We start from the raw sequence: 17,702 nt of genomic DNA, 5'->3' as shown, positions 1-17,702 counted from the left end.
GTTGATGATGCGTGGATTATGTGTGAAAAGAAAAGCTTACTAGTAAGTGAATAGATGAGACTGAGGTGAGAGTGGAATAAATGGAAAAAGAGTGTTAGATGTAGATAGTTTGTAGGTAGGTAGGTAGGTTGTATGTTTGAGTATTGACATGGTATGGAAGTGTATTGAAAATGTTTGAGATGGATGTAGATATTGATATTGATATATATTTGTGCTTGAGTGCTTGATTGTGCGTGTGTGTGTGTGTGTGTGTGTGTGTGGTGTGAAACGCCGAGCTATGCTCGGCGCGAAAATTTTGGGAAGGAAAATGTTCTGAAATATGAGACGTCTTGCAGGTTCCTCAGATGAGATACGATTCGTATTAATTGAATTTTTTTTATTTTTTTTTTTAGTTTTTTTAGTATGGGAAAGAAAAAAAAAGAGTCGAGTCCAGTTATATTGGACAGGCTGTTGACAAGCGTCTATTCACAGGCGCGATCCCACTACTGATCGACACGGGGACTTTTGCCTGCTGCGTTTCCGCCCTGGGCCTGTACGTCCCTCCTTAGACAACCTGGTCACACTGAGCTCCCTCGGTGTGCCCATATTGATGCCGATCTTAGTGCGGACGCCCGCTCAACATAGATCACCTGCCACCAGGACTCCTGCCCTCACACCGTCCGCCAACTCTGGTCTCCAAGTAGCTGGATCACAGGAGCACGCCACAACTCCCAACCGATTAACATGTGGTTATTTTTGTTACTTATATTTACTAAAATTGCTTTTCTTTTTCTGTAAATAATACGCTTAATTTGTTTATTTTTCCTACGATATGTGTCCGTAAATCAGATTTTGTCTTTTTATACCCATGTATGACAATTGAGAACTGCATGTACACGTGTCAGTATTACCATATGTTCAACACTGTTCACACTTTTCGGCACTTCTTGGCGAGCGCGACTGCATGTTAGTGTATGTATGTATGACTGGATTTGAAATTGATAGTAATTGAAATCTATTTTAGAATGAATGCACTGGTAATTAAAACCAACTTCATGTGATAAAAAGCTCAGTTTTAGTATAAATTACTGGGCCAATCCTGACTGAATTTTCCCGGCTATTTCACTTATAGCACAACGGGGAAAAGGTTGGGCATACGTATACAAAGTGAGTTACTAAACATTAGACTTTCTTCGGTTTTCATATTTGTTCAGTATCGAACTGAATTGTGCATTTTTCACATTTCTGTAAATCAATAAGATGCCAAAAAATACTTGCCGCGTGCTTGTCAACAACAATTCATCATTGCGTATGAACTACGAATTTTTCTGCAATAATAAAGTATTGATTGCACCGCCAGAAAACTACAAATGCGTTGAAAATAGTCGCCCTGCGATACAGTGCTACAGCATACTTACCTGGTACAGGGGATACCGTGATCACAAAGGCGGTTCCCCCAGGTCGAGGCCTTTCCATTGCACTCCGGTTAGGCTGAAGCCTGCGATTGCCCCAAATGTGGGCAACTCGGGTACGCAATTTTTTAGTGTGGGGGACTGCGTTCGCGCTATCCCCCGTCTATAATGTAAAGAAATAAGGACCAGTCCCTACAATGCATACAATGATCAATCTGCCAACTTGTGTTCTTATAATGAATTAGACAGGCTACATTTGAATGAAAATGCATGCGTGGTATAAGTTTGTGTTGATGATGCGTGGATTATGTGTGAAAAGAAAAGCTTACTAGTAAGTGAATAGATGAGACTGAGGTGAGAGTGGAATAAATGGAAAAAGAGTGTTAGATGTAGATAGTTTGTAGGTAGGTAGGTAGGTTGTATGTTTGAGTATTGACATGGTATGGAAGTGTATTGAAAATGTTTGAGATGGATGTTGATATTGATATTGATATATATTTGTGCTTGAGTGCTTGATTGTGCGTGTGTGTGTGTGTGTGTGTGTGTGTGGTGTGAAACGCCGAGCTATGCTCGGCGCGAAAATTTTGGGAAGGAAAATGTTCTGAAATATGAGACGTCTTGCAGGTTCCTCAGATGAGATACGATTCGTATTAATTGAATTTTTTTTATTTTTTTTTTTAGTTTTTTTAGTATGGGAAAGAAAAAAAAAGAGTCGAGTCCAGTTATATTGGACAGGCTGTTGACAAGCGTCTATTCACAGGCGCGATCCCACTACTGATCGACACGGGGACTTTTGCCTGCTGCGTTTCCGCCCTGGGCCTGTACGTCCCTCCTTAGACAACCTGGTCACACTGAGCTCCCTCGGTGTGCCCATATTGATGCCGATCTTAGTGCGGACGCCCGCTCAACATAGATCACCTGCCACCAGGACTCCTGCCCTCACACCGTCCGCCAACTCTGGTCTCCAAGTAGCTGGATCACAGGAGCACGCCACAACTCCCAACCGATTAACATGTGGTTATTTTTGTTACTTATATTTACTAAAATTGCTTTTCTTTTTCTGTAAATAATACGCTTAATTTGTTTATTTTTCCTACGATATGTGTCCGTAAATCAGATTTTGTCTTTTTATACCCATGTATGACAATTGAGAACTGCATGTACACGTGTCAGTATTACCATATGTTCAACACTGTTCACACTTTTCGGCACTTCTTGGCGAGCGCGACTGCATGTTAGTGTATGTATGTATGACTGGATTTGAAATTGATAGTAATTGAAATCTATTTTAGAATGAATGCACTGGTAATTAAAACCAACTTCATGTGATAAAAAGCTCAGTTTTAGTATAAATTACTGGGCCAATCCTGACTGAATTTTCCCGGCTATTTCACTTATAGCACAACGGGGAAAAGGTTGGGCATACGTATACAAAGTGAGTTACTAAACATTAGACTTTCTTCGGTTTTCATATTTGTTCAGTATCGAACTGAATTGTGCATTTTTCACATTTCTGTAAATCAATAAGATGCCAAAAAATACTTGCCGCGTGCTTGTCAACAACAATTCATCATTGCGTATGAACTACGAATTTTTCTGCAATAATAAAGTATTGATTGCACCGCCAGAAAACTACAAATGCGTTGAAAATAGTCGCCCTGCGATACAGTGCTACAGCATACTTACCTGGTACAGGGGATACCGTGATCACAAAGGCGGTTCCCCCAGGTCGAGGCCTTTCCATTGCACTCCGGTTAGGCTGAAGCCTGCGATTGCCCCAAATGTGGGCAACTCGGGTACGCAATTTTTTAGTGTGGGGGACTGCGTTCGCGCTATCCCCCGTCTATAATGTAAAGAAATAAGGACCAGTCCCTACAATGCATACAATGATCAATCTGCCAACTTGTGTTCTTATAATGAATTAGACAGGCTACATTTGAATGAAAATGCATGCGTGGTATAAGTTTGTGTTGATGATGCGTGGATTATGTGTGAAAAGAAAAGCTTACTAGTAAGTGAATAGATGAGACTGAGGTGAGAGTGGAATAAATGGAAAAAGAGTGTTAGATGTAGATAGTTTGTAGGTAGGTAGGTAGGTTGTATGTTTGAGTATTGACATGGTATGGAAGTGTATTGAAAATGTTTGAGATGGATGTTGATATTGATATTGATATATATTTGTGCTTGAGTGCTTGATTGTGCGTGTGTGTGTGTGTGTGTGTGTGTGTGGTGTGAAACGCCGAGCTATGCTCGGCGCGAAAATTTTGGGAAGGAAAATGTTCTGAAATATGAGACGTCTTGCAGGTTCCTCAGATGAGATACGATTCGTATTAATTGAATTTTTTTTATTTTTTTTTTTAGTTTTTTTAGTATGGGAAAGAAAAAAAAAGAGTCGAGTCCAGTTATATTGGACAGGCTGTTGACAAGCGTCTATTCACAGGCGCGATCCCACTACTGATCGACACGGGGACTTTTGCCTGCTGCGTTTCCGCCCTGGGCCTGTACGTCCCTCCTTAGACAACCTGGTCACACTGAGCTCCCTCGGTGTGCCCATATTGATGCCGATCTTAGTGCGGACGCCCGCTCAACATAGATCACCTGCCACCAGGACTCCTGCCCTCACACCGTCCGCCAACTCTGGTCTCCAAGTAGCTGGATCACAGGAGCACGCCACAACTCCCAACCGATTAACATGTGGTTATTTTTGTTACTTATATTTACTAAAATTGCTTTTCTTTTTCTGTAAATAATACGCTTAATTTGTTTATTTTTCCTACGATATGTGTCCGTAAATCAGATTTTGTCTTTTTATACCCATGTATGACAATTGAGAACTGCATGTACACGTGTCAGTATTACCATATGTTCAACACTGTTCACACTTTTCGGCACTTCTTGGCGAGCGCGACTGCATGTTAGTGTATGTATGTATGACTGGATTTGAAATTGATAGTAATTGAAATCTATTTTAGAATGAATGCACTGGTAATTAAAACCAACTTCATGTGATAAAAAGCTCAGTTTTAGTATAAATTACTGGGCCAATCCTGACTGAATTTTCCCGGCTATTTCACTTATAGCACAACGGGGAAAAGGTTGGGCATACGTATACAAAGTGAGTTACTAAACATTAGACTTTCTTCGGTTTTCATATTTGTTCAGTATCGAACTGAATTGTGCATTTTTCACATTTCTGTAAATCAATAAGATGCCAAAAAATACTTGCCGCGTGCTTGTCAACAACAATTCATCATTGCGTATGAACTACGAATTTTTCTGCAATAATAAAGTATTGATTGCACCGCCAGAAAACTACAAATGCGTTGAAAATAGTCGCCCTGCGATACAGTGCTACAGCATACTTACCTGGTACAGGGGATACCGTGATCACAAAGGCGGTTCCCCCAGGTCGAGGCCTTTCCATTGCACTCCGGTTAGGCTGAAGCCTGCGATTGCCCCAAATGTGGGCAACTCGGGTACGCAATTTTTTAGTGTGGGGGACTGCGTTCGCGCTATCCCCCGTCTATAATGTAAAGAAATAAGGACCAGTCCCTACAATGCATACAATGATCAATCTGCCAACTTGTGTTCTTATAATGAATTAGACAGGCTACATTTGAATGAAAATGCATGCGTGGTATAAGTTTGTGTTGATGATGCGTGGATTATGTGTGAAAAGAAAAGCTTACTAGTAAGTGAATAGATGAGACTGAGGTGAGAGTGGAATAAATGGAAAAAGAGTGTTAGATGTAGATAGTTTGTAGGTAGGTAGGTAGGTTGTATGTTTGAGTATTGACATGGTATGGAAGTGTATTGAAAATGTTTGAGATGGATGTTGATATTGATATTGATATATATTTGTGCTTGAGTGCTTGATTGTGCGTGTGTGTGTGTGTGTGTGTGTGTGTGGTGTGAAACGCCGAGCTATGCTCGGCGCGAAAATTTTGGGAAGGAAAATGTGTTCTGAAATATGAGACGTCTTGCAGGTTCCTCAGATGAGATACGATTCGTATTAATTGAATTTTTTTTATTTTTTTTTTTAGTTTTTTTAGTATGGGAAAGAAAAAAAAAGAGTCGAGTCCAGTTATATTGGACAGGCTGTTGACAAGCGTCTATTCACAGGCGCGATCCCACTACTGATCGACACGGGGACTTTTGCCTGCTGCGTTTCCGCCCTGGGCCTGTACGTCCCTCCTTAGACAACCTGGTCACACTGAGCTCCCTCGGTGTGCCCATATTGATGCCGATCTTAGTGCGGACGCCCGCTCAACATAGATCACCTGCCACCAGGACTCCTGCCCTCACACCGTCCGCCAACTCTGGTCTCCAAGTAGCTGGATCACAGGAGCACGCCACAACTCCCAACCGATTAACATGTGGTTATTTTTGTTACTTATATTTTAAAATTGCTTTTCTTTTTCTGTAAATAATACGCTTAATTTGTTTATTTTTCCTACGATATGTGTCCGTAAATCAGATTTTGTCTTTTTATACCCATGTATGACAATTGAGAACTGCATGTACACGTGTCAGTATTACCATATGTTCAACACTGTTCACACTTTTCGGCACTTCTTGGCGAGCGCGACTGCATGTTAGTGTATGTATGTATGACTGGATTTGAAATTGATAGTAATTGAAATCTATTTTAGAATGAATGCACTGGTAATTAAAACCAACTTCATGTGATAAAAAGCTCAGTTTTAGTATAAATTACTGGGCCAATCCTGACTGAATTTTCCCGGCTATTTCACTTATAGCACAACGGGGAAAAGGTTGGGCATACGTATACAAAGTGAGTTACTAAACATTAGACTTTCTTCGGTTTTCATATTTGTTCAGTATCGAACTGAATTGTGCATTTTTCACATTTCTGTAAATCAATAAGATGCCAAAAAATACTTGCCGCGTGCTTGTCAACAACAATTCATCATTGCGTATGAACTACGAATTTTTCTGCAATAATAAAGTATTGATTGCACCGCCAGAAAACTACAAATGCGTTGAAAATAGTCGCCCTGCGATACAGTGCTACAGCATACTTACCTGGTACAGGGGATACCGTGATCACAAAGGCGGTTCCCCCAGGTCGAGGCCTTTCCATTGCACTCCGGTTAGGCTGAAGCCTGCGATTGCCCCAAATGTGGGCAACTCGGGTACGCAATTTTTTAGTGTGGGGGACTGCGTTCGCGCTATCCCCCGTCTATAATGTAAAGAAATAAGGACCAGTCCCTACAATGCATACAATGATCAATCTGCCAACTTGTGTTCTTATAATGAATTAGACAGGCTACATTTGAATGAAAATGCATGCGTGGTATAAGTTTGTGTTGATGATGCGTGGATTATGTGTGAAAAGAAAAGCTTACTAGTAAGTGAATAGATGAGACTGAGGTGAGAGTGGAATAAATGGAAAAAGAGTGTTAGATGTAGATAGTTTGTAGGTAGGTAGGTAGGTTGTATGTTTGAGTATTGACATGGTATGGAAGTGTATTGAAAATGTTTGAGATGGATGTTGATATTGATATTGATATATATTTGTGCTTGAGTGCTTGATTGTGCGTGTGTGTGTGTGTGTGTGTGTGTGTGTGTGTGTGTGTGTGGTGTGAAACGCCGAGCTAAGCTCGGCGCGAAAATTTTGGGAAGGAAAATGTTCTGAAATATGAGACGTCTTGCAGGTTCCTCAGATGAGATACGATTCGTATTAATTGAATTTTTTTTATTTTTTTTTTTAGTTTTTTTAGTATGGGAAAGAAAAAAAAAGAGTCGAGTCCAGTTATATTGGACAGGCTGTTGACAAGCGTCTATTCACAGGCGCGATCCCACTACTGATCGACACGGGGACTTTTGCCTGCTGCGTTTCCGCCCTGGGCCTGTACGTCCCTCCTTAGACAACCTGGTCACACTGAGCTCCCTCGGTGTGCCCATATTGATGCCGATCTTAGTGCGGACGCCCGCTCAACATAGATCACCTGCCACCAGGACTCCTGCCCTCACACCGTCCGCCAACTCTGGTCTCCAAGTAGCTGGATCACAGGAGCACGCCACAACTCCCAACCGATTAACATGTGGTTATTTTTGTTACTTATATTTACTAAAATTGCTTTTCTTTTTCTGTAAATAATACGCTTAATTTGTTTATTTTTCCTACGATATGTGTCCGTAAATCAGATTTTGTCTTTTTATACCCATGTATGACAATTGAGAACTGCATGTACACGTGTCAGTATTACCATATGTTCAACACTGTTCACACTTTTCGGCACTTCTTGGCGAGCGCGACTGCATGTTAGTGTATGTATGTATGACTGGATTTGAAATTGATAGTAATTGAAATCTATTTTAGAATGAATGCACTGGTAATTAAAACCAACTTCATGTGATAAAAAGCTCAGTTTTAGTATAAATTACTGGGCCAATCCTGACTGAATTTTCCCGGCTATTTCACTTATAGCACAACGGGGAAAAGGTTGGGCATACGTATACAAAGTGAGTTACTAAACATTAGACTTTCTTCGGTTTTCATATTTGTTCAGTATCGAACTGAATTGTGCATTTTTCACATTTCTGTAAATCAATAAGATGCCAAAAAATACTTGCCGCGTGCTTGTCAACAACAATTCATCATTGCGTATGAACTACGAATTTTTCTGCAATAATAAAGTATTGATTGCACCGCCAGAAAACTACAAATGCGTTGAAAATAGTCGCTCTGCGATACAGTGCTACAGCATACTTACCTGGTACAGGGGATACCGTGATCACAAAGGCGGTTCCCCCAGGTCGAGGCCTTTCCATTGCACTCCGGTTAGGCTGAAGCCTGCGATTGCCCCAAATGTGGGCAACTCGGGTACGCAATTTTTTAGTGTGGGGGACTGCGTTCGCGCTATCCCCCGTCTATAATGTAAAGAAATAAGGACCAGTCCCTACAATGCATACAATGATCAATCTGCCAACTTGTGTTCTTATAATGAATTAGACAGGCTACATTTGAATGAAAATGCATGCGTGGTATAAGTTTGTGTTGATGATGCGTGGATTATGTGTGAAAAGAAAAGCTTACTAGTAAGTGAATAGATGAGACTGAGGTGAGAGTGGAATAAATGGAAAAAGAGTGTTAGATGTAGATAGTTTGTAGGTAGGTAGGTAGGTTGTATGTTTGAGTATTGACATGGTATGGAAGTGTATTGAAAATGTTTGAGATGGATGTTGATATTGATATTGATATATATTTGTGCTTGAGTGCTTGATTGTGCGTGTGTGTGTGTGTGTGTGTGTGTGTGGTGTGAAACGCCGAGCTATGCTCGGCGCGAAAATTTTGGGAAGGAAAATGTTCTGAAATATGAGACGTCTTGCAGGTTCCTCAGATGAGATACGATTCGTATTAATTGAATTTTTTTTATTTTTTTTTTTAGTTTTTTTAGTATGGGAAAGAAAAAAAAAGAGTCGAGTCCAGTTATATTGGACAGGCTGTTGACAAGCGTCTATTCACAGGCGCGATCCCACTACTGATCGACACGGGGACTTTTGCCTGCTGCGTTTCCGCCCTGGGCCTGTACGTCCCTCCTTAGACAACCTGGTCACACTGAGCTCCCTCGGTGTGCCCATATTGATGCCGATCTTAGTGCGGACGCCCGCTCAACATAGATCACCTGCCACCAGGACTCCTGCCCTCACACCGTCCGCCAACTCTGGTCTCCAAGTAGCTGGATCACAGGAGCACGCCACAACTCCCAACCGATTAACATGTGGTTATTTTTGTTACTTATATTTACTAAAATTGCTTTTCTTTTTCTGTAAATAATACGCTTAATTTGTTTATTTTTCCTACGATATGTGTCCGTAAATCAGATTTTGTCTTTTTATACCCATGTATGACAATTGAGAACTGCATGTACACGTGTCAGTATTACCATATGTTCAACACTGTTCACACTTTTCGGCACTTCTTGGCGAGCGCGACTGCATGTTAGTGTATGTATGTATGACTGGATTTGAAATTGATAGTAATTGAAATCTATTTTAGAATGAATGCACTGGTAATTAAAACCAACTTCATGTGATAAAAAGCTCAGTTTTAGTATAAATTACTGGGCCAATCCTGACTGAATTTTCCCGGCTATTTCACTTATAGCACAACGGGGAAAAGGTTGGGCATACGTATACAAAGTGAGTTACTAAACATTAGACTTTCTTCGGTTTTCATATTTGTTCAGTATCGAACTGAATTGTGCATTTTTCACATTTCTGTAAATCAATAAGATGCCAAAAAATACTTGCCGCGTGCTTGTCAACAACAATTCATCATTGCGTATGAACTACGAATTTTTCTGCAATAATAAAGTATTGATTGCACCGCCAGAAAACTACAAATGCGTTGAAAATAGTCGCCCTGCGATACAGTGCTACAGCATACTTACCTGGTACAGGGGATACCGTGATCACAAAGGCGGTTCCCCCAGGTCGAGGCCTTTCCATTGCACTCCGGTTAGGCTGAAGCCTGCGATTGCCCCAAATGTGGGCAACTCGGGTACGCAATTTTTTAGTGTGGGGGACTGCGTTCGCGCTATCCCCCGTCTATAATGTAAAGAAATAAGGACCAGTCCCTACAATGCATACAATGATCAATCTGCCAACTTGTGTTCTTATAATGAATTAGACAGGCTACATTTGAATGAAAATGCATGCGTGGTATAAGTTTGTGTTGATGATGCGTGGATTATGTGTGAAAAGAAAAGCTTACTAGTAAGTGAATAGATGAGACTGAGGTGAGAGTGGAATAAATGGAAAAAGAGTGTTAGATGTAGATAGTTTGTAGGTAGGTAGGTAGGTTGTATGTTTGAGTATTGACATGGTATGGAAGTGTATTGAAAATGTTTGAGATGGATGTTGATATTGATATTGATATATATTTGTGCTTGAGTGCTTGATTGTGCGTGTGTGTGTGTGTGTGTGTGTGTGTGGTGTGAAACGCCGAGCTATGCTCGGCGCGAAAATTTTGGGAAGGAAAATGTTCTGAAATATGAGACGTCTTGCAGGTTCCTCAGATGAGATACGATTCGTATTAATTGAATTTTTTTTATTTTTTTTTTTAGTTTTTTTAGTATGGGAAAGAAAAAAAAAGAGTCGAGTCCAGTTATATTGGACAGGCTGTTGACAAGCGTCTATTCACAGGCGCGATCCCACTACTGATCGACACGGGGACTTTTGCCTGCTGCGTTTCCGCCCTGGGCCTGTACGTCCCTCCTTAGACAACCTGGTCACACTGAGCTCCCTCGGTGTGCCCATATTGATGCCGATCTTAGTGCGGACGCCCGCTCAACATAGATCACCTGCCACCAGGACTCCTGCCCTCACACCGTCCGCCAACTCTGGTCTCCAAGTAGCTGGATCACAGGAGCACGCCACAACTCCCAACCGATTAACATGTGGTTATTTTTGTTACTTATATTTACTAAAATTGCTTTTCTTTTTCTGTAAATAATACGCTTAATTTGTTTATTTTTCCTACGATATGTGTCCGTAAATCAGATTTTGTCTTTTTATACCCATGTATGACAATTGAGAACTGCATGTACACGTGTCAGTATTACCATATGTTCAACACTGTTCACACTTTTCGGCACTTCTTGGCGAGCGCGACTGCATGTTAGTGTATGTATGTATGACTGGATTTGAAATTGATAGTAATTGAAATCTATTTTAGAATGAATGCACTGGTAATTAAAACCAACTTCATGTGATAAAAAGCTCAGTTTTAGTATAAATTACTGGGCCAATCCTGACTGAATTTTCCCGGCTATTTCACTTATAGCACAACGGGGAAAAGGTTGGGCATACGTATACAAAGTGAGTTACTAAACATTAGACTTTCTTCGGTTTTCATATTTGTTCAGTATCGAACTGAATTGTGCATTTTTCACATTTCTGTAAATCAATAAGATGCCAAAAAATACTTGCCGCGTGCTTGTCAACAACAATTCATCATTGCGTATGAACTACGAATTTTTCTGCAATAATAAAGTATTGATTGCACCGCCAGAAAACTACAAATGCGTTGAAAATAGTCGCCCTGCGATACAGTGCTACAGCATACTTACCTGGTACAGGGGATACCGTGATCACAAAGGCGGTTCCCCCAGGTCGAGGCCTTTCCATTGCACTCCGGTTAGGCTGAAGCCTGCGATTGCCCCAAATGTGGGCAACTCGGGTACGCAATTTTTTAGTGTGGGGGACTGCGTTCGCGCTATCCCCCGTCTATAATGTAAAGAAATAAGGACCAGTCCCTACAATGCATACAATGATCAATCTGCCAACTTGTGTTCTTATAATGAATTAGACAGGCTACATTTGAATGAAAATGCATGCGTGGTATAAGTTTGTGTTGATGATGCGTGGATTATGTGTGAAAAGAAAAGCTTACTAGTAAGTGAATAGATGAGACTGAGGTGAGAGTGGAATAAATGGAAAAAGAGTGTTAGATGTAGATAGTTTGTAGGTAGGTAGGTAGGTTGTATGTTTGAGTATTGACATGGTATGGAAGTGTATTGAAAATGTTTGAGATGGATGTTGATATTGATATTGATATATATTTGTGCTTGAGTGCTTGATTGTGCGTGTGTGTGTGTGTGTGTGTGTGTGTGTGTGTGTGTGTGTGTGTGGTGTGAAACGCCGAGCTATGCTCGGCGCGAAAATTTTGGGAAGGAAAATGTTCTGAAATATGAGACGTCTTGCAGGTTCCTCAGATGAGATACGATTCGTATTAATTGAATTTTTTTTATTTTTTTTTTTAGTTTTTTTAGTATGGGAAAGAAAAAAAAAGAGTCGAGTCCAGTTATATTGGACAGGCTGTTGACAAGCGTCTATTCACAGGCGCGATCCCACTACTGATCGACACGGGGACTTTTGCCTGCTGCGTTTCCGCCCTGGGCCTGTACGTCCCTCCTTAGACAACCTGGTCACACTGAGCTCCCTCGGTGTGCCCATATTGATGCCGATCTTAGTGCGGACGCCCGCTCAACATAGATCACCTGCCACCAGGACTCCTGCCCTCGCACCGTCCGCCAACTCTGGTCTCCAAGTAGCTGGATCACAGGAGCACGCCACAACTCCCAACCGATTAACATGTGGTTATTTTTGTTACTTATATTTACTAAAATTGCTTTTCTTTTTCTGTAAATAATACGCTTAATTTGTTTATTTTTCCTACGATATGTGTCCGTAAATCAGATTTTGTCTTTTTATACCCATGTATGACAATTGAGAACTGCATGTACACGTGTCAGTATTACCATATGTTCAACACTGTTCACACTTTTCGGCACTTCTTGGCGAGCGCGACTGCATGTTAGTGTATGTATGTATGACTGGATTTGAAATTGATAGTAATTGAAATCTATTTTAGAATGAATGCACTGGTAATTAAAACCAACTTCATGTGATAAAAAGCTCAGTTTTAGTATAAATTACTGGGCCAATCCTGACTGAATTTTCCCGGCTATTTCACTTATAGCACAACGGGGAAAAGGTTGGGCATACGTATACAAAGTGAGTTACTAAACATTAGACTTTCTTCGGTTTTCATATTTGTTCAGTATCGAACTGAATTGTGCATTTTTCACATTTCTGTAAATCAATAAGATGCCAAAAAATACTTGCCGCGTGCTTGTCAACAACAATTCATCATTGCGTATGAACTACGAATTTTTCTGCAATAATAAAGTATTGATTGCACCGCCAGAAAACTACAAATGCGTTGAAAATAGTCGCCCTGCGATACAGTGCTACAGCATACTTACCTGGTACAGGGGATACCGTGATCACAAAGGCGGTTCCCCCAGGTCGAGGCCTTTCCATTGCACTCCGGTTAGGCTGAAGCCTGCGATTGCCCCAAATGTGGGCAACTCGGGTACGCAATTTTTTAGTGTGGGGGACTGCGTTCGCGCTATCCCCCGTCTATAATGTAAAGAAATAAGGACCAGTCCCTACAATGCATACAATGATCAATCTGCCAACTTGTGTTCTTATAATGAATTAGACAGGCTACATTTGAATGAAAATGCATGCGTGGTATAAGTTTGTGTTGATGATGCGTGGATTATGTGTGAAAAGAAAAGCTTACTAGTAAGTGAATAGATGAGACTGAGGTGAGAGTGGAATAAATGGAAAAAGAGTGTTAGATGTAGATAGTTTGTAGGTAGGTAGGTAGGTTGTATGTTTGAGTATTGACATGGTATGGAAGTGTATTGAAAATGTTTGAGATGGATGTTGATATTGATATTGATATATATTTGTGCTTGAGTGCTTGATTGTGCGTGTGTGTGTGTGTGTGTGTGTGTGTGGTGTGAAACGCCGAGCTATGCTCGGCGCGAAAATTTTGGGAAGGAAAATGTTCTGAAATATGAGACGTCTTGCAGGTTCCTCAGATGAGATACGATTCGTATTAATTGAATTTTTTTTATTTTTTTTTTTAGTTTTTTTAGTATGGGAAAGAAAAAAAAAGAGTCGAGTCCAGTTATATTGGACAGGCTGTTGACAAGCGTCTATTCACAGGCGCGATCCCACTACTGATCGACACGGGGACTTTTGCCTGCTGCGTTTCCGCCCTGGGCCTGTACGTCCCTCCTTAGACAACCTGGTCACACTGAGCTCCCTCGGTGTGCCCATATTGATGCCGATCTTAGTGCGGACGCCCGCTCAACATAGATCACCTGCCACCAGGACTCCTGCCCTCACACCGTCCGCCAACTCTGGTCTCCAAGTAGCTGGATCACAGGAGCACGCCACAACTCCCAACCGATTAACATGTGGTTATTTTTGTTACTTATATTTACTAAAATTGCTTTTCTTTTTCTGTAAATAATACGCTTAATTTGTTTATTTTTCCTACGATATGTGTCCGTAAATCAGATTTTGTCTTTTTATACCCATGTATGACAATTGAGAACTGCATGTACACGTGTCAGTATTACCATATGTTCAACACTGTTCACACTTTTCGGCACTTCTTGGCGAGCGCGACTGCATGTTAGTGTATGTATGTATGACTGGATTTGAAATTGATAGTAATTGAAATCTATTTTAGAATGAATGCACTGGTAATTAAAACCAACTTCATGTGATAAAAAGCTCAGTTTTAGTATAAATTACTGGGCCAATCCTGACTGAATTTTCCCGGCTATTTCACTTATAGCACAACGGGGAAAAGGTTGGGCATACGTATACAAAGTGAGTTACTAAACATTAGACTTTCTTCGGTTTTCATATTTGTTCAGTATCGAACTGAATTGTGCATTTTTCACATTTCTGTAAATCAATAAGATGCCAAAAAATACTTGCCGCGTGCTTGTCAACAACAATTCATCATTGCGTATGAACTACGAATTTTTCTGCAATAATAAAGTATTGATTGCACCGCCAGAAAACTACAAATGCGTTGAAAATAGTCGCCCTGCGATACAGTGCTACAGCATACTTACCTGGTACAGGGGATACCGTGATCACAAAGGCGGTTCCCCCAGAATCAAAATGGAGTATTTGGATGCTGACGCAGTGAGTAAAACACTGAAGGTCAATTTTGGGAAAAAGTGGTTTAATACCAGAGGACAAGTACTTGAGGCGCTGAAAGGAACCATTAATCCTTCATTGATTACAGCTATTTATAAGTGCGATGAGGGTGGAGATTGGTATCTTGGGTTGAGTTCCACTGATACAGTTGATGCTTTGGGCACGGGACAAACTTTTGAGGCTCCAGGTGGAAGTCTATACCATTTCGAGCGTTTAGATAAGAGACAAGTTGCCATTAGAATACATTGGTATCCTCTACATATGAAGAGTTGTTATGTGGACAATTTCCTACAAAATTATGGAAAAATCATTAAGAAAGATTTTGAGGACACTGTGATTGATGGCACCAAGTTAAAAAATGGTGTCATTAATTATCTGGTTGAAATGCCAGATTCTGATGTTCATAAGGTACCGTACAAGGTGACTGTTGCTGGAAGGCGGATACTTGTAACCATGAGAGGGAGACCCTCATTATGTCTAAAATGTAATGAGGTGGGTCATCAGAGGGCTACCTGCCCAAGTAAAGGAAAACCCTCATATGCTGCTGCAGCAAGAGTTTCAGATGAGCAGGAGGTGAATGTGGTTTCCCAGCAAGACCAGCGCGGGAGGAGGCAGGAGAAAGAGAGTATGGGCCCCCCGCAAGACAAGCGCGGGAGGGGGCAGGATAAAGAAGGTATGGGCCCCCCGCAAGACAAGCGCGGGAGGGGGCAAGAGAAGGAGAAGGAGAGTATGGCTTCCCCGCAAGACAAGCGCGGGATGAGGCATGGTACAGAGGAGTCTGTAACCAAGAAGCGAAGAGCGGCGGAGTGCAATGATTATGGTGGTAGTGATGATTTGGAGGAAATGGAAATGAAGCCTTTCCTCCCTTCTTTGATAACAGCCCCGGAGAACACGGAGGACACAGCTGTTGATGTTAGTTAAACGACAATGAAACGGAATGATTATGGACAATGAGAACTATTCTATCCCCCCTGTTTTGATAGCCTTTCTGTTCATGGACTACTCAACCTATTGGTGTATTTTTCTCTTTTCGTTTATTATTTTGTATTATCGTATATTATTATGTGTTATTGGTAATTTTTCACTTTCTATATTTGCCGTTTTCATTTTATACGTGACAAGATGTGTTTCATTTAGCTTATTTCTGTTCAGTGTTAAATGCTTAGAGCCTCAAATATTTTCTGTTCATTGTTTGATAGAACGTTTTATTAACACTAAAAATATACTCACATGTCATTGTCGAGTGTGCTTTATTTTCTATTGTTTTGTTAGTATCATTTTCACTGTTAACTGTTTTAAACAGTTAATTGCTCTATTGTCTAAACATTTAAATTTTTGCATGTCGGAGAAGTCTATTGTATCAGTTCACCTTGAACAATTTTCTTCCTTTAGGTATTTAAACTTTTCTTATCATAATGTTTATAACTTACCTGTAATTTATCTTTGTTTGCAGACGATAAAATTTCGTTACATATTCTTTCATTGTGACCGTTTGAAATACTGTTGCATTTTCAAAAGATTTTTTAAATCTACTGTGTTTTGTCTTTTGTTTGGACATTTAGATTTTTACAGTGCAATTAGTTTCTTTGTTCTTTTCCCTAACCAGACATTTAATTTCTTGCAAGTTACCTGTAATTATAATTTGGCTAATTCGTTTTGAGTTATATACCGTTCTTAATTATCAATATTATTACGACTTTATCTGAAAAAGAAAACATAATCAATTGTGCTACTTTGAATATTAATGGATTATTAGATGTGAAATGTCAGTATGTATTGAAGCAATTTTGTTTGCGTAAATATATAGATATATTATTTTTACAAGAAACTCATGTTTCGAATTCTAAAGTAAGTAAGATTTTAGATAAATACTTACATATGTATAGATGTTTTTGGAACTTCGGTTCTAATTTAAGTAGGGGAACAGCTATTTTTATTTCTCATTCTATAGATTTTGTTGTAGTTAAATATCATAGAGATATAGACGGACGTTTTCAATTTATTGATGTTAAAATTGATAATGTTCCGTATAGATTGTTTAATATTTATGCACCTAATGATAGTAGTGATAGAAAAGAATTCTTTGAGTATATATATCCTTTTCTAATGACACAGAATTGTAAAATATTTGGTGGTGATTTTAATTGTATTATGGATCCAAAACTTGATAAGATCGGGGGAAATCCCCATTTAGGTACTACAGGTGTTGACAAATTAAGAACCATTGTATCTGATTTTGACCTTTGTGACGTTTATAGGTATTTATATCCTAATTGTAAATGTGTCACCTGGCGGGGTAATAATATTGCGTGTCGATTAGATTGCATGTACTTTTCTAGTGAATTAAAACCTTTTGTTAAGAATTGTGACGTTCTACCTTTTGCTTTTTCTGATCATGATTGTGTTTATGTATCGTTTGTAAATAACACTGATGTAAAGAGAGGTGAAGGTTATTGGAAATTAAACACCTCTATATTAGACGATAGAGCTTTTTGTATTTCTTTTCGAGAGTGGTTTATTAACTTTATCGATGGTTTAGATATGTGTATTGATATGTGGGATTATTTTAAAGAAAATATTAAGGTCTTTTGTATTGATTATTGTAAAAAGAAAAATAAACTTAAGTATACTGTAATTAGACAATTAGAGAAACGATATTTTCATTTATGTAAATTAGAAAAGAAAACGCCAGGTAATTTTTCAGAACAAATTGATGTACTTAAGAATGAGATTAAAGATTATTAT

At 39.8% G+C, this 17,702-nt stretch overlaps 17 non-coding genes across 17 annotated transcripts; 8 read left to right on the top strand and 9 right to left on the bottom strand.

Moving 5' to 3' along the window:
- Positions 1-417: 417 nt before the first annotated feature.
- LOC148625557 (signal recognition particle RNA) lies at positions 418-715 on the bottom strand. Its single transcript, XR_015920490.1, has one exon.
- A 674-nt stretch (positions 716-1,389) lies between these two features.
- LOC148625556 (U1 spliceosomal RNA) lies at positions 1,390-1,553 on the top strand. Its single transcript, XR_015920359.1, has one exon. It is a non-coding gene; the product is annotated as a U1 spliceosomal RNA (small nuclear RNA).
- A 544-nt stretch (positions 1,554-2,097) lies between these two features.
- Positions 2,098-2,395, bottom strand: LOC148625555 (signal recognition particle RNA). The gene has a single exon (XR_015920488.1).
- Positions 2,396-3,069: 674 nt separating this feature from the next.
- Positions 3,070-3,233, top strand: LOC148625554 (U1 spliceosomal RNA). The gene has a single exon (XR_015920348.1). It is a non-coding gene; the product is annotated as a U1 spliceosomal RNA (small nuclear RNA).
- Positions 3,234-3,777: 544 nt separating this feature from the next.
- LOC148625553 (signal recognition particle RNA) lies at positions 3,778-4,075 on the bottom strand. Its single transcript, XR_015920487.1, has one exon.
- Positions 4,076-4,749: 674 nt separating this feature from the next.
- On the top strand, positions 4,750-4,913 carry LOC148625552 (U1 spliceosomal RNA). Its single transcript, XR_015920337.1, has one exon. It is a non-coding gene; the product is annotated as a U1 spliceosomal RNA (small nuclear RNA).
- A 546-nt stretch (positions 4,914-5,459) lies between these two features.
- LOC148625551 (signal recognition particle RNA) lies at positions 5,460-5,757 on the bottom strand. Its single transcript, XR_015920486.1, has one exon.
- Positions 5,758-6,429: 672 nt separating this feature from the next.
- On the top strand, positions 6,430-6,593 carry LOC148625550 (U1 spliceosomal RNA). Its single transcript, XR_015920325.1, has one exon. It is a non-coding gene; the product is annotated as a U1 spliceosomal RNA (small nuclear RNA).
- A 558-nt stretch (positions 6,594-7,151) lies between these two features.
- Positions 7,152-7,449, bottom strand: LOC148625549 (signal recognition particle RNA). The gene has a single exon (XR_015920485.1).
- A 674-nt stretch (positions 7,450-8,123) lies between these two features.
- Positions 8,124-8,287, top strand: LOC148625548 (U1 spliceosomal RNA). Its single transcript, XR_015920314.1, has one exon. It is a non-coding gene; the product is annotated as a U1 spliceosomal RNA (small nuclear RNA).
- Positions 8,288-8,831: 544 nt separating this feature from the next.
- On the bottom strand, positions 8,832-9,129 carry LOC148625547 (signal recognition particle RNA). The gene has a single exon (XR_015920484.1).
- A 674-nt stretch (positions 9,130-9,803) lies between these two features.
- LOC148625546 (U1 spliceosomal RNA) lies at positions 9,804-9,967 on the top strand. Its single transcript, XR_015920303.1, has one exon. It is a non-coding gene; the product is annotated as a U1 spliceosomal RNA (small nuclear RNA).
- A 544-nt stretch (positions 9,968-10,511) lies between these two features.
- LOC148625545 (signal recognition particle RNA) lies at positions 10,512-10,809 on the bottom strand. Its single transcript, XR_015920483.1, has one exon.
- A 674-nt stretch (positions 10,810-11,483) lies between these two features.
- On the top strand, positions 11,484-11,647 carry LOC148625544 (U1 spliceosomal RNA). The gene has a single exon (XR_015920292.1). It is a non-coding gene; the product is annotated as a U1 spliceosomal RNA (small nuclear RNA).
- Positions 11,648-12,209: 562 nt separating this feature from the next.
- LOC148625543 (signal recognition particle RNA) lies at positions 12,210-12,507 on the bottom strand. Its single transcript, XR_015920495.1, has one exon.
- A 674-nt stretch (positions 12,508-13,181) lies between these two features.
- LOC148625542 (U1 spliceosomal RNA) lies at positions 13,182-13,345 on the top strand. The gene has a single exon (XR_015920281.1). It is a non-coding gene; the product is annotated as a U1 spliceosomal RNA (small nuclear RNA).
- Positions 13,346-13,889: 544 nt separating this feature from the next.
- On the bottom strand, positions 13,890-14,187 carry LOC148625541 (signal recognition particle RNA). The gene has a single exon (XR_015920482.1).
- Positions 14,188-17,702: the final 3,515 nt, after the last annotated feature.

Source organism: Perna viridis, chromosome 2, assembly GCF_037379345.1.
Source record: "Perna viridis isolate PV_CMFRI_1.1 ecotype Kerala chromosome 2, ASM3737934v1, whole genome shotgun sequence".
NCBI lineage: Eukaryota > Metazoa > Mollusca > Bivalvia > Mytilida > Mytilidae > Perna > Perna viridis.
This window is presented reverse-complemented; position numbering and strand designations above follow the sequence as displayed.